The sequence below is a fragment of the Rousettus aegyptiacus genome, unplaced genomic scaffold, assembly GCF_014176215.1.
Source record: "Rousettus aegyptiacus isolate mRouAeg1 unplaced genomic scaffold, mRouAeg1.p scaffold_m13_p_16, whole genome shotgun sequence".
Classification (NCBI taxonomy): Eukaryota; Metazoa; Chordata; class Mammalia; order Chiroptera; family Pteropodidae; genus Rousettus; species Rousettus aegyptiacus.
The window spans coordinates 37,845,667-37,860,875 of NW_023416291.1; the positions used below are offsets into that span (position 1 = coordinate 37,845,667).

Consider the following 15,209-nt stretch of genomic DNA (forward strand, 5'->3'; position numbering starts at 1 on the left):
CAGGCAAGGATGGGTAATTAGTCGGGCTTTCTAGCAGTTATCTAAGCATGACCCAGATTCCATGTAGGGGGACGCACCCTGCTCCCCAGGCTGACTGGCCACTGTGCCATGCCTGAATGTGCCACTTCTCCGCATGGTTCCAACGGGCTGCCCTCGGTGTAAAAATGAACAGGGCTGCATGGGTCCCTGGGGCTCAGCGGTGAGCCCCCATCCATTCTGTGTGTGATGTTGACTCTTACATACTCAACAGAGCTGGGCCCTAGGTGGTCCTGAGGTTGGTTATTCAAGGAGCACAGTGGTGGGTGGATTCACTTTTAAGGGGGCTCAAAGTTGAGCCATGCTTTTGGCTTCTGGATGCTGAAATTGTCAAAGGGCACTGAGCTTTCAGGGTGTGTTAAAAGTCTACTTTGAGGATGGCGAAAATTAAGAGGTTCAGCTGGGGCCTTCTGGTGGGGCGTACCTCTAACCAGGATGGATGCCCAAAGCAAGAGCCAGGTCTTTGCCAGCTAAGTTCCAACCTCTTAAAGCCTTGTTGAATCGCTCGGGGGTCTTGTAATCACTCTGCCTCCACTCCCCCGCCCCCAACCCCTGAAGGAGTGATGGGGTCTTGGAGGATGGCTCAGCTAATTCCAGGGAGTATCCAGAGGAATTCACTGGACAGGTTTCCAAGTTGAAAGTGGCTTTAGATTGCCTTCTGGATCCTGGATTTGGCCTCTTTTAAGAGGGAAAGAGGGAGGTGGGATTCCTAATGTGTCTTTGGCTCACTCTGGTCCAACCTGAATCTTGCAGAGCAGAGGCAGTTGGGGAGGGAGAGGGTTGCTTGGGGGAGGGGTGCAGGTGGGTACTTGGGTTTTCTTTGCCTTTCTTGCTTTTGGTAGCTTTTTGATGAGTTTGTGCATTTTGCTTTCTGCAGACAGCTTTTGTTTTCTCTTTGGCCCGAGGCAGCAAACACATTATGCAGCCCTACTTTGGATGGCAAAGCTCTCTATCCCCCAGTCTGGCACTGAGCAGGTCACCCAGGACTGAGCTTTCTCTAGGGAGATGAGAGGGGCAGGGACAGAGAACTGGGAGGCTGGATAAGGGAATCGAGGCCAGTGTGAGGAGGTGGAAATGCCAAGGAGTCAGGGTACCAGGGTGGAATGTCAGCTTCTATATCCGCATACTTCTGTCGTTTGAAAAAAAAAAAAAAAAGCATTTAAGTACTTATTCTGAACTTTTAGAATAAAGTCTGATATATGTATGGGAAAGTACGCAAGTTGAGTCCAGCTTAAGAAGTGTTCACAAAGTTAACTCAAGCATGCAGCTGGCACTCAGGTCAAGAAAAAGGATGTGACCAGCCCTCGCCCCCAGGAAATCCCCCTTATGTCCCCTCTCAGTCATTCCCCCACAAGGATAACTGCTACCTTGACATCGCCCCACCACCACCACCACCACAGGCTCATTCTGCCTCCTAGCAATCCTCCTAGAAATGGAGTCGTGCGCTGTGTTACTTTGTATCTGGCTTCTTTAGCTCAGCAAGAGTCATCGACATTGCTGCGAGTGAGTAGTTGCAGGTCGTTCCTTCTCATCGCTGTGTCGTATCTGGTTGTGTGACTCTAACACAGGCTACTTATCTGTTCCAGTGAGGGCCGCTGGGGTAGTATCCAGATTGTGCTGTCAGAAACATCCTGTACATGTCTTCTGTTGAACTACTTTTCATTTCTTTCGGGTCTGTACCTAGCAGTGGAATTGGCCCTGCTGTTCTTTGATATGTGTGTGTTTGTAAACAGAGCATTGACCAAGGGTTGTAGGTGAATTTGGAAAGCAGCCTCCTGACTGCCTTTGGAGGAGAAGTGAGTGCTGGTTCCATACACACGGTGGTGTGCTCGTAGGGCCGGCAAGTGTAAAGTTACTTCCAGATAACAGTTCCAGTGTGGCATGCTGGTGGAGGGCACAGCCGTAACAACCCCATGCTCATGGGCACTTTGTCACTGTGATTTCTTACTCTTCTGCACCCCTCAGTCCCCAGCAGCGCAAGCTTGAAGCCAGCAATGAGAATTGAGGGTTCTCATTAATTTTATTTTTCTCTTCCTAAGTAAGAAAACCCAAATGGAAGCCTTGGATGTTCAGGTTGACCCTGCTGCCCTTTGCTCTTGGAGTAGACCGGGCAGCAGCCATCTTGACTACACACCTTGGTTCCATGTTTTCATTGATTGGAAGTCTGACTTAAATATGGTCGTGACGGGCTCTGATGATGGCTTCTAAAGAGCTCAAATCTGCCAGCTCAATAAGATGCATCTGTCAACCTTCCTAGAGCCCCCACTTAATGCCACTTGCTCCTTCCGATGTGCCACCAAGCGCCACTGTGAATATCATCTTCCCCCAGTCCTGCTGATGCCAGCAGTTCTCCCGTGGAGCAGGGTGTAGGAATTTAGGCCATTGCAAGAGCACTGACCCAGGTCTGTATGTCATCACGCTCAGTCTCCGGAACCGCACGCAGGACTCCGGCTTTGCATCTGTGTTTCTTGGGAATTGCAACAAGAAAGAAGCCCAGGGTCGTGTCATGTCAGGTAACCTATGGACATTGTCTGACTGGCGTTCCCTCAGCTTTTTTTTTCTTTTTAAGGAAAGAATCTTTCAAGACACCTGTCCTGCATGAAAAACACAGGGAACTCTGGGAGAAGTTGGAGCATGTTATCAGACTCTTGGCCTGTCCTGAAAAAGTAGAATTTTCTAGAAGATACTACCATAGAGGGCAGGACAGTATGACCCATAGATGCTTCTACTAGATTAGCGTGGCTGGTATTTCCACAAGAGGAAAATTCTGGGAAGGAAGAATTATCGTGGCTTTTTCCATTGGATTTTTTTTTTTTTCTGCAAAGGTGACATCCCTTCTCTGAAAAACCTACCTTGAACTGACCGGTGTTTATAGTCTTAATGTACAGTCTTAATTTATCCCATCTGGTGCACATTTTGGTATGTTTTGCTGCAGAAATGTTAGCTATGCCTGATAACAGGGTGCTGCTCCAAACCCCCACTGGGAGTGTTAGTATATGTTGTGCTTTTCAAACTTTCATGTGAATCAGGATTGTGTTGTTAAAGTGATGATCCTGGTCCAGGATGTTTCGGGTGGGCCCGGGATTCTGCTTTTTCGACACACTTCTAAGGGTTGCCCATGCTGCTTGTCTGCGGGTTGCACCTGGAATGTTCAGGTCACGTCATAGATGTACCCTGCTACCCTTTTTATTTTCCTTTTTCTCAAAATTCAGGTTAATTCACTCCTTTTTAGCATACAGTTCTGTGAGTTTTGACAAATGCAAACGGTCATGTAGCCACCACTGAAATCAAGGTAGGGAACGGTTCTCTCACCTCCCATTATCCCCTAGTGCTTCTTCGAGTCGTCCTCCCTTGGTAGCACTAATCTGTACTCCATCTTTATAGTTTTGCCTTTTCCGGAAGGTCCTACAGATATTTGAGTCTAGCTTCTTTTACACAGCCTTTGCAATCTATTGATGTTGTTGTTGTATCAGGAGTTCATCCTTTTTCGGTGCTACATAGTATTCCATGGATTGGGTGGATAAGAGCCTGTTTATCCATCTCTCAGTTGAAGGACATTTAGGATGCTTCCAGATTGGGCAATTATGAATAGAATTGCAATAAACAGACTAACATGTTTTAGTGAGAGCATTGGGAACCTACATTCCACTTGTCTTGGTTAAATAAATACCCAGGGTCAGGATTGCTGGGGTGTGTAGTAAATATATGTTTATGGGAGACCGCTGAACTATTTTTCAAAGTGGTTGCACCATATTAACATTCCCATCCCTGTTATCCTTCTAAAAGCATCAGGCTCTAAATGCCAAGGCATGTGCAGCCTCGGGGGTTTGGGAGAAAGAATTGTGGGTGTGTAGGAAGTGACGGAAGTGATAGTGTTAAGAGAAATAGGGAGAGTGAGGATGTTGCTTGTAGCCAAGTGACTGCACTGGTTTGAAATGTAGGGAGAGAAGGGGCCTCTGGTATAGGGGTCATTGGTTTATCCATTCAGCAGTACAAAGTCGTTGCTGTGAGATCCGTGCCTGCCCTGTAGGCACCCCATAAACATTTGTCCAGTGAGTGAAAAAAGGGCATCTTTGCACCCATTTGCCAAATCACAGAGATCCGATTCGCCGTTGTGCAAAACGTTTCATGTTTTTGGTGGTTTGGGGATGTGTGTGCATGAAGTTATTAGACCAGAGAAAGTTTCTGAAATTTTAGTGCTTGAGAAGTTAGGGAGCAGTGGCCCCTTGAGTGTGAAGTCTTCCTTCAGGGCCTTGAGGGGGAACATCTGTGGGGTGCTGGGGGCTTATATACCCACCCCTGTTCCCTGCCCCCAGTAGCAAGCACGTAGGTACACACCCTCGATGATGGAAGGCACCACCGGAAGTGCAGAGATAGTCAGAGCCCGCAAAGCCCTGTAGTTAACACAGTTCTGAGAATGCCGCCTCAGCTCCTTAGAGAGAGACAGGGAAAGCACTCGGGACTCGGCCCCAGCCAGGCCCGGCTTTCAATGACTCACTTTCTTCATGAGCATGATGAAGATACTGCTTCTGATAACATCTTGGAGGGCTCGTGGGGAGGTTACATGGGGTCACACATGGCAAATACTCAGCACAGTGTCCAGCACTGAGAAATCCCCCCAAAATATATGAGCCACAATACCAGAGAGTACTTTTTTCCCTAATGTTCTTTTTGGGAAGCTTTGGCCAGGAATGAGGCTCTCTGGGTTGAGGGGATATAAAGGACCCCTCTGTAACCGGCCAGCTCAGATTTGCTAATCGGAGTGTGGCACTCTTTAGAAAGCAGCCTTTGGTTGTTTTGCATACCCTGTCCTTTCAAGGGGAAAAAATTCATGCCCACTTGACCCATTTTTCTGTTCCCTTTAGTCTAAGACAAAATTAATTGTCTTCCCCTCCCTTGATCCACCCTCCCTCTGGGGGTGACAAAGTGAGAGAGTTTTAAAGTATATACTTAGCTTCCCTGTTTCCCCCCAACCCATCTCCTCCTTTTGTGATTATCAAGAGTCCAGCCTAGGGTGGAGACCATAGGCCTAGGACAGCTGCCGCGGCCACCGCAGGTGACCACTGAGAGTTGAACAGCTTTAGGATTAGCATATGTCCCCCCTACACACCCCCAATTCCTCTTTCTCCCCGGGAAGAATAGAGAAGGCAAGGAACATTCCAGAAGATAGAATCACATGGTTGGCTTCAGCAACGGGGCTTTCAAAAACCACTGGGCATGCGTTCTTGTCTGGGTAGGTGACCAGATGTCCCAGTTTGCCTGGACCTGTCCTGGTTTTAGCATCTCAGGAAACGCAGCAGTTTTAGGTAAACTGGGACGTTGGTCACCTGGTGGTGAGTTCTTAACACCCAAGAGAGGCGAAGAGCAAGAGATGGTTCCATGGCCCAGGAAAGGAGGAGCTAGGTAGCTTTTTCCCGCTGAAAAGCCAAGACTTTTTATTGGAATGAATTCCGCTTTGGGGAGCCGCCCGTTTAAGGCAGCTAATGCAGAGAGAGAGATCCTGGCTCTGAAGCGAATTTCCCGAGTTAAGTCTGGATCAAGTTTTGTTATCTCTCTTGGGTCAGAGATGACTTTATCTTCTGTTCAGACCCAGAACATCCTTAGAGCTTCTGTGAAGGGGCTCAGTGTTCGGGTTAGCAGCTCCTCCCCGCAAATAATCCTATTCGTGGGGCAGGGCCCCTCTCTGGAGTGATGAGGGAAATGTAGCCTTGTCATCCACCTGTCAGTAAACAATATTGACGCTGTTAAGGTCTGTGATCTGTTTAAAATATGTATATATAATTTTGAACCAATTTTTAAAGTATTTGTATATAAGCAATGTTTGTGGGAGGGCTAAGTCTGATCTCAAGAATAAACTGACTGATTTGTCTTAAATGGGGCACGTTGGGGCTGACCTAGGATTTGCTCTAGGATGGGAGTTACATGGTTTCTGACATTCCAGAACCTACCATATATACACATATTTTTTATCTTGTTGACCTTTATTATTTTCTTCATCAAGAATAATGGGTGTGGGGTTGGGGGGCTATGCCAACCTTCACATGCTGCTGTGAAGTGTTTGTGGCATGTCGTGGGGTCTTCGTAAGAATGTGCCCATCTGAGTAATGGCACTGGCAGTGGAGGCTGACAGGAGGAGAAGAGGTGATACTGATTGGAGGTGAAACATACGGAGCTTGGGGACGGGAGACCTGGCTGTAAATCTCCGCTCCAGCTCAGAGCAGCGAAGCCTCGGTCTGCTCATGTATAAAATGGGCGTAATTCTATGTCCAGGAAATCATAGAAAGTTTAAAAGATGCTATGCACAGAAAGCATGCAGCATGTATGATCACCAAAAAAAGCAGGAAGGATGGATTTTTAGACACCATGGTGGCGAGGGCTCACTTTGTTGTGGTCACTGCTCTGGTCCTGTGCTTGGCACCTACAGGAGCTGAATGTATAATTGTGGTGTGCTTTCACACCCCACAGATTCATAGCCTGTTGTTTTAATTCTCTTCCGGGTTCATAGCACACTCAGCGTTGTCTCCTTTTGCTTATTTTTCTTTGTTTCTTTGAACAATGTGTGGAAACTCTGGTGGACTAGCTCCCTAGGTCAAAAACTAGAATGATGGTCCTCAGCATGGGTCCCCAGCCCTGTAGGGTCAGCATAAGCTGCTCTAGGGCAAACTTCTCACACTTGGGCACGTGTACCAGCATTACCTGGGAGGGCCGTTAAACACAGGTGGCTGGGCCTCACCCTTGGAGAATCTGCATTTCCAGCAAGTTTCGAGGTGGTACTGAAGCAGCTGGTCTGGGGAACACACTTTGAGAAATTCTGAACTAGACCATGACCTGTAACTTCTTCCTGTTTCTGACCCCGCCTTTTCCTCACCTCCCCCCCCCCCCCCACTGCACTTCCCCTAAGGCATCCATTCTCTTTTAGATTTTGCGGGTCTTATTCCTCTTCTTCCTTTCTTCCTTCCTTCTCTCCTTCCTTCCTCTCCCCTCCTTCCCTTCCTTCCTTCCTTTCAAGTTTTTTTATGTGTGCCTTAATATAAATGGAACTTGCTTGGCTTCTGAGATTTCTAGCCTTCTAGAACTTGTACTTGATTTTTCCACTCAGCTGTATGTTTCTAAGCTTCATCTCTCTTGTTGAGTGTAGCTGCAGGTCATTTATTTTTCTTTGTGTAATATTGCAGCCTGTGATGATACAACAATTTATCCATTTTCCTGGGTGGAAACATTTGGGATGTTTCCAGATTTTTATTTTATTTTTTGCTATTATGAACAGTGTTGCTGTGATGAATAAATAATTTTCGAATGAATGAATTCAAGGTGTTAATTTTAGTCTGTGTACTTGAGAGTCTAGCTTCAGCTAGAATCAGCTGAGATTCATCAGCATTTTGGAACACCAGCCATCTGACAGGCACTGGCAAAGGCATTTCACATTCTACTCATCATTCTCTCCGAGGGCTAGGTCAGCCAGACAGCCCTGTTCTTGCTTGTTTTCTGAAAGTCAACCTATAGTTTAGACACCGGCTTGTAAAGAGGCTGCATGGCCAGGTTGAGAGCATGGACTCTGGAACCAGGTGGCTGGGGTTCAAATCCCAACTTGGCTACTCACTAGGTGTGTGACCTTGGGCAAGTCACTTAAGTGTTCTGTGTCTCAGTTTCCTAATCTGTTCATTGGGAGTGCTAATAGCACCTGTCTTGGAAGATTAAATGAATTAATACATGTTATGCTTAGACTAGTGCATGGAACCTAGTAACCACCATAGGTGTTTATATATGGATGGATGGATAGATGGATGGATGGATAGGAGAGAAGAAAGGAGAAGGAAGGAAAGTTGGAAGGAAGGAAGGAAAATGGGTAGATGGATGAATAAGAGGAGGGATGGATAAGTGGACTTATTTGGGTGACATTATTTGGGGCTCTCTGACCTAATGCTTGGCATAGTGTGTGGCACACTGTATGCTACAAAGTATTAGTTATTGTTATTCTGCCTTTTCTTGCCAAGCTTCTCAACACTCTTCAGCTCTGTTGTTCTTTAGCATGTATCTTATTAACCCATTCTGCTAGATGACCAACTTAATCACCATTGCTCCAGGGTATAAGCCAAGAGGAAATCAATCAGAAGGTCATGGTGGTTGTCAATAGTAGAATCCCATGATTCCCACACCCCAGCAGAAAATTCCCCTTCTCGCAGCAGTCTTTGTTTTTGCTCCTGATCATCTTCCTCTCTCATTCCCTGCAGCCCACTGCCAGACTCTCCAAAGCCAGATTTTCTCTCAATCTCCCCAGAGATCCCCCATCCTTTAACCACACCATACTTTCTAGCTTTGTTCCGAGTGCCATCTCTGAAGACATCACATACTTCAAACCAGTGAAAATAGGCCAGCTTTCATGAGGGTCTTACAAGGACTTGGAGCATGTGGGTCTTGCACAAATTGGAATAGCCAGAAGTATTTATGGATTTGAGTTGTTAGGATGCAAATTTTTAATAGTTTGGCCTATTCCTAATCACAATATGGTCTTTTAAGTTATGGATTATGGATGATGTTTGTGGTTTAGAGGAGGGAGGGGCATCACATGTAGTTAGTGCTGGGCGAAGGGATAGATGGATGCATCTGTGGGTGGTTGGACAGACAGATGGATGATAGGTTGGGTGGATGGGTGGGAGGGAGGGAGGAAGGGAGGGAGGAAAAAAAGAAGGAAAGAAGGAAGGAAGGGGAAAAGAAAGAAAAGGTGGATGGATAGATTGATGGGTTGTAGGTGGGTGGATAAGTAGATTGGTGGATGACTGGATGGGTGGATGGACAGATAGATGGATTAAGAAAAGAAGGGAAGGAAGGAAGGAAGGAAGGAAGGAAGGAAACATGGATGGATGATGAAAGAAAGGTTGGATGGATGGATGAATGGATTGATGGATAGTTGGACTGAGGGATGGATGGACTGGTAGATGGATATATGAGTGGATGAGTAGATGGACAGATGTCTGGACTGGGTTGAAGGATAAAAAGCTGAATGGGTGGATGTTGGATATGAGCATGTATGAAAGGGTGGGTGTCCATGTTGAGTCTCTCTGATATCTGGTGTTCTTATTGGCTCAGGAATGACCAAGTCCCTCCACTTACCACGCTAGTTGTACCTTTCCCAGATCAAGTGAGTCTTGCATGTTTTTTGTGCAAATCAACAAGATTGCATGCTTACATCTTAACTCTCTAATTAGAAAGCTCCTTGAGGATAGGGAACAGTGATTTACCTTCCTCACATCCCCCAACAGTTCCCACACTGTGTCATGCATAAATGTTTGTTAACTGAGTAAGGACAAGGAAAGTAGTGTTGTTGACAAAGATTATTAAATTTCTGGAAACACCTGATTTTGTTTATTTCAGCATGGGCATAAAGTGGAATATCTTGGGTTCGCTCTGTCAGTGAGTAGTGGTGGACTAGAGGGATATCTCTCTTCTCAGCAGGTTGGGCGTATGCCCCAGATTCTTACCCACTGGCCAGAGATTACAGATGATGGGTGTACCAGGGTCCTACATAGCCCCACATGATTTGGTTCCTATGTTGCCTTTGATCTCATCGCTTCCATTCTCCATCTCTTCTACTCTGTCTCAGCGCCACCAGCCCTTTTTGCCCGCACCCAGCTTGTTTGCGTGTGACGGCATTCGTGTGGGCTGTGCCTTCTGCTTGCATCATAGTTCCCCCAGGTCCCTGGCTGACTCCGCTTCATTTCGGGCAGCCCAAGAGTTACGTCTCCCAAGAAGCTTATCTTCTTCATTTATTGAACGCTTCAAGTACAAAAAAAGAAAATAAAATACATGCATACTCTCCTACCCAGAGAGAATCTCTTGAGACATTTTAATGTATTTCATTGCCTACCTTTTTATGGATGTAAGCTTTTGTGAACACGTTTCCATGCCACTAGATATCCTTGGTAGCATCAAGACTATTATATATAGTTGCACAGGCTGTACACTGCACAAGGGTATCACATCTCATGTGGACATCATAGAAATGTATATTTATTATTTCAGTGTCCCAGCTAATAGAAGCTTAGTTATCTTGTTCTAGAAAAATGAAGATATTATGATAGTTTATTGACAGAGGGACCTAACAACTCAAAAAAGGGATATCTTATTGAAATGTACACAGTAATGCTGTGTGGATCAGCAGCCACCTCGGAAAAGACTGTCATTAATATCTGATGATATTTCACTTTGTGGCTGTATTATTCTTCGTGTAACCATCTCCAGTTGTTTCTTTGTTTTGCTTATAAATAACAGTGCAACAAACATCTTTGTGCATGCATGTCATCTGTCCAAGGTTCTGGTTAGTTTCAGAATAAAATTCTGATCTAGTACAGGGTTCAAGTCTCGAAACTGTTGCCACCACTTTCCTTGAATCTGTAAAAGGGATTTTGAGACCAGGTGACTCAAAATTCAGGAAGTTGAGGAAGAGGAGCAGAAAAAAGAACAGTTGATTGATCTGCAGTTCTTCCTGGGCTGCATGTAAAGCAGCACTTTTGAACTGGGGGTGATTTTGCCCTGGAAGGGACTTTTGGTAATGCCCGAGATATTTTTGGTTGTCACGAACATGGAGGGAGAGGTGATACTGGCATGTAGTGGATAGAAGCCAGGGATGCTGCTGAGTGCCCTAAAAATGCACAGGAAAGCTTCCTCGTTCTGCCCCAGTAAGGAATTATCCAGCCCAAGATGTCAGTAGTGCTGAGATTGAGAAATCCTGATGCAAAAGATGTCAGGATTTCTTGGAGGGGAGTGGGTGGATTTAGGGTTTTTGGGTGACTTAAATTTAATTTACAGTTTCTCTTCCTAGCTGGGTGTCGAAGCCAGCTTTCTGTGAACTTTAGATCCTACACGATCAGCAACAGGCTTGCTACCAACAGATTCGTTGATGTAAATATAGACAAGTATGTAGAAGGAAATCTCACCCAGAGTTGGAAAAGGTTGGCATGAAAGCTGCCGTGGCCTCCGTCTCTCCCTCCTCCTCCTTCTGGTGCCCAGTTTTTAAATCGTGTCTCACTTTCCCTGGGCTCCTGGCATGGCGAGTGCTGCTGGTGTGGGCTCTGGTTCTTTGCTCCCTTAGGCCCCATATCAGGGCTGGCCTTGGGCACAGACTCCTGGGGCAGATGAGCTTAGAGATGAGAGTGGGGAAAGGAGTGTGTTCATTCATTCATGATGCATTCATCCATTCACAAATGTTTTTTGAGACAGGAGAGTGGAGGAAAATGAGGGCAGGGAGGTGACAAGGGTAGATGTTGTGCAGGGCTTTTTTCACCACGGTGAGGACTTTTACCCCAAAGGGATTCCCATCATTTTCCCCTATACTTTTTGTTTTTCATAACAAAGATAAAGTCTTTTTGGGTCTCTGTTTTGAGACCTGCCGTTTTCCTAACAAGACGAGCCACACTGCAATGACTCCCACCCTGTGACGATGTCTTCATATACATCTGTGACTGTTTCCTCAGGACAGAGTCCTGGAAATGGCATAGCCGAGTCACCTGTCAGGCTTAAGGCCAGGTCACAAGAGGCCAGGGCACGAGGGGCCCTTTCAGACTCTGAGGTCCCCTTTCCCTGATTATGGAGTCCAGCTGGGTTGCCCTTAATTTAATGTCTCTGCCAAACAGATAAGTGAAAAACAGAATTTTCTGTGGTGCAATGTGCATTTCTCCAATTCCCGAACGTGTGGAGCCTTTTCCGGATCCGTGTGAGCTGGCTGCATCTCCTTCGTGATCTCCTGGTCACACCCTTCGCTTGGTTTTCTCTAAGGACATCCTGCACAGATGTCTTCTGGGGGCTGGCACCAGGTTCTGTAGACTCTGAGGGGTTCTGTGGCTCTGTGTCACGTTCCAGGCAGTCCAGCCAAGTGGTTGAGAGGGAGGCCTGCAGAACCAGGGCCCCTGGGTTCAAATCCCTGCTCTGCTTCTTGCCAACTGCACCATTCTGGGCAAGTTACTGACCTCCTGGGCTTCAGTTTCCTCATCTGTAAAATGGCTATAACATTAGTGCCTGCCTCATGGGCTTATGATAAGGCTCAAGCAGCATTCAGAACAGCGCCTGGCACACTGTAGGTGTTAAACAAGAGTTTGTCCCCCCATTGTTATGGGCCAGATGTCAGCTTCCTCTCTCCTCAGTGCAACAGTGTGTGTCTTTCTGTGTGCCTCTCTTGATGCTGAAAACCCCTTTATTTTAGGGTGCAATAGCTGTCATGTGATTTTGAGCGAGCTCTCCCAGCCTGAGTGCCAGCCACAGCTCTTGTAACTGACCAAACAGGACCCTCCACCCCCTAAACTTGACAGACAGCGGCTGGACCATTTTCCACATTTGGGATAGGTGGGCTCGCCCTTGGCCTTTGTGCTTGTTCGTGTCCGGGATTTCAATGGGGCTCCAGTAAGAGCACGTGTAGTATCCTGGGAGGACATGGAAACCGACCCCCTCTTCTAAAATAGTACCCGCCCTGAGTGGAGATCTTTTGAGCCCCGGGCTGTGTGAGAACTGCTCTGGCTGACTTGACCTTTAAACCAGCCCCAAGAGCTGGGGTGGGGCGGGGGGCGGTTATTTTGCCCCCACTTCACAGATGTGCACACTGAGGCTCTGAGCTATAAAGTCGCTTGCCAAGGTCACATTTAGCAAGCGGGGAAACCTCATGGGACAGATAACGGCACAGCACAGACAAAGCTCAGAGTGACCGTGGGCAAGAGACAGCACAGGGAGCACAGGCATACCTGGACATACTGAGGGTTCGGTCCCAGACCACCACAGTAAAGTGAATGTTACACACAGTAAAGTGAGTCGCATGAATTATTTGGTTTCCCAGTGTGTATGAAAGTTATGTTTGCAAGATACTGTAGTCTATTAAGTGTGTAATAAGATGATGTCTGAAACAACAATGTATATACTTACCAAAAATACTTTATTGCTAAAAAATATTCAGAATCTCAACTGAGCATTCAGCAAGTTGTAATGGTTGTGCTGGTGGAGGGTCTTGCCTTGATGTTGATGCAAACGTAGTATTTGCAAAGCACGATAAAGCAAAGCCTGTAATTAAGGGACAGAGTTCAAGGTCAGCCAGGAGTAGATTCCTGGCAGTGGTATGGCCTCTGCAAAGTTAACCTCAGGGATCCTTGGTTTCTCCTTCTGCACAGTGGACAGAGTAGCACTTTCCTCCCAAGGATGTTAAGATGAAAATGATGATGTGCGTAAAACACTATGCTTGGTCCATAGTAGGTGCTCGGGTGGCGGAAACTCTCGATTTCCTCCTTGGTACATATGGGCTCTGGGACACAGACAGACACAGACACAGGCTGCCATTCTCAGTGGGGAGACAGACCAAGGACCAGATAAAGAATACAGTTTAACTGTGTTGCAGTAAGTTCTATGGTGCAAAAATAAAGCTGGGCCAGGAGTCAGTATTGGCGCTTAGAGGCTGAGCTAAGAGGTGACCCGAGGGCCCGTGTAGGCTGGATTCAGTGAGGAGCAGGTGTGGCGAGACTGGAGGTCTGTGCGGCTCTGTCTAGAGTGAAGGGGCTTGGTTGGGGACACCTGAGATAGGGCTGGTGAAGGGGACAGGTGAGGGACCCTGAGCAGGTGGGTGGTGCTGGGGAAGGAAGGATGGAGAAGGATCCAAATGACTTTCTAATTTCCTCCTTTCTCTCTAAGGTGCTTCTCATCCTTTGTCCCAGTTTTGAGTCACTTAAAGATGCAAAGGGACCTAGCTCTGGGTTATTCTTAAGATTCCAGGTTATTTATTAAGGTTCCAAGATATTTTTCTAACCTTTTTTCCCAACCTGTTGGATGTCTCCTTTCTTTTCTCAGAGGCTGTCTAGACCTACACTGCCCAATAAAGTAGCCACGAGCCACGTGTGGCCATTTCAATTTTAAAATTAATTAAAATGAAATAAAACAAAAAAGTCAGTCCCTCAGCTGCACCAGCCACATTTCAGGCTCTTGGTTGCCACATGTGGCTACTAGCCACTGTACTGTTGCAGATCTAGAACATTCCATCCTAATAGGAAGTTCTTGGCAGTTCTAGCAGCAGCATCTCCTGGGAGTTTATTGGAAATGCAGTCTCATCCCCCACCCTGGACCCCTCCTGTCCCAATTTGCATCGCAACAGCATCCCCCTGTTAATTGTGGCTGCACTTGGAATCACCTGGAGGCTGGAAACGGGCTGATGCCTTAAGCCTCCCCCTCACAGATGCAGGTGGTGTTGGTCCAGGCCTGCCCTTGGGTGTGGGAAGCTTTGAAAACGCTCCAAGTGGTTCTAAAGTTCAGCCAAGATTGGCAGAGAGGCCGCTGGGTGGTTAGGAACACTTGGAAGGCTGGCAGACTGGAGTTGGAGCTGTGTGACTTTGGGCAAACCACTTACCGTCTCTGAGCTGCAAGTTCTCTATAAAACAGGAACCTGCTGGCACCTCCTCCCAGGGTCGCGAGGTGGAGATGATGTGAAGGCCTGGGACATGGGTAGTAAGCACTCCCTAAAAAAATCGTTAATTTTTAAAAATGAGGTCAGCAGCCTTAGAACTAATCATTGGAGTAGTGGAAAGTAAATTCTTTTTTCATTTTTAAAAAATCGAGGTAAATGTCACATAACATAAAATTCACTGGTAACCGTTTAAAGTGACGTTTAGCACGTTCACAATGTTGTGTCTCTCTTTCCAAGACGTTGCCATCACCCAGTCCTCACCAGCAGCCACTCCTCAGTCTCTTTCCTCCCTTGACCCCTGGTCGGTGTTCTGTCTTCATGGTTTTCCCTGTGCCGGTTTTAGCGTTTTTGATTTTCCCCCCGGCCCCCACCTCCTGACAGAGGACCCCTCAGCCTCCAAGTGAAACTGTGAGAAAACCCAGCTCTCTTCATTTCCTGATCTCCCCGTCACTGGCACGGGGGCCGCCCCCACCTGTGTGCCCCTCTGGCTCCCTGGGCCTTGCCCAGTGGCCGTGGTTAATCCCAGCAGCAGGCACATGTTCTGCTCTCCTGGGGCGTCCACAAATGAGAGGTTTCATCTCAGTTGGGTTTCTCCCAGTTAAATATTTAATAAATAAGACCTACAACTTGTGGTGCTGGGAATGTTTGATAGTGAAATTAATGAGAGGGAGAGAGTCGCAGGCGGTCCACGGGTCCATGCCAGAGCCTGGCCGGAGGTGCCCCGTTGGCACAGCCTCTGGGCCAC

At 47.0% G+C, this 15,209-nt stretch overlaps 1 protein-coding gene across 20 annotated transcripts in view; it reads left to right on the forward strand.

The window, feature by feature from the left end:
* CACNA1A (calcium voltage-gated channel subunit alpha1 A) overlaps nt 1-15,209 on the forward strand; it is a 279,186-nt gene that overhangs the window by 77,966 nt on the left and 186,011 nt on the right. The window lies entirely within an intron of this gene.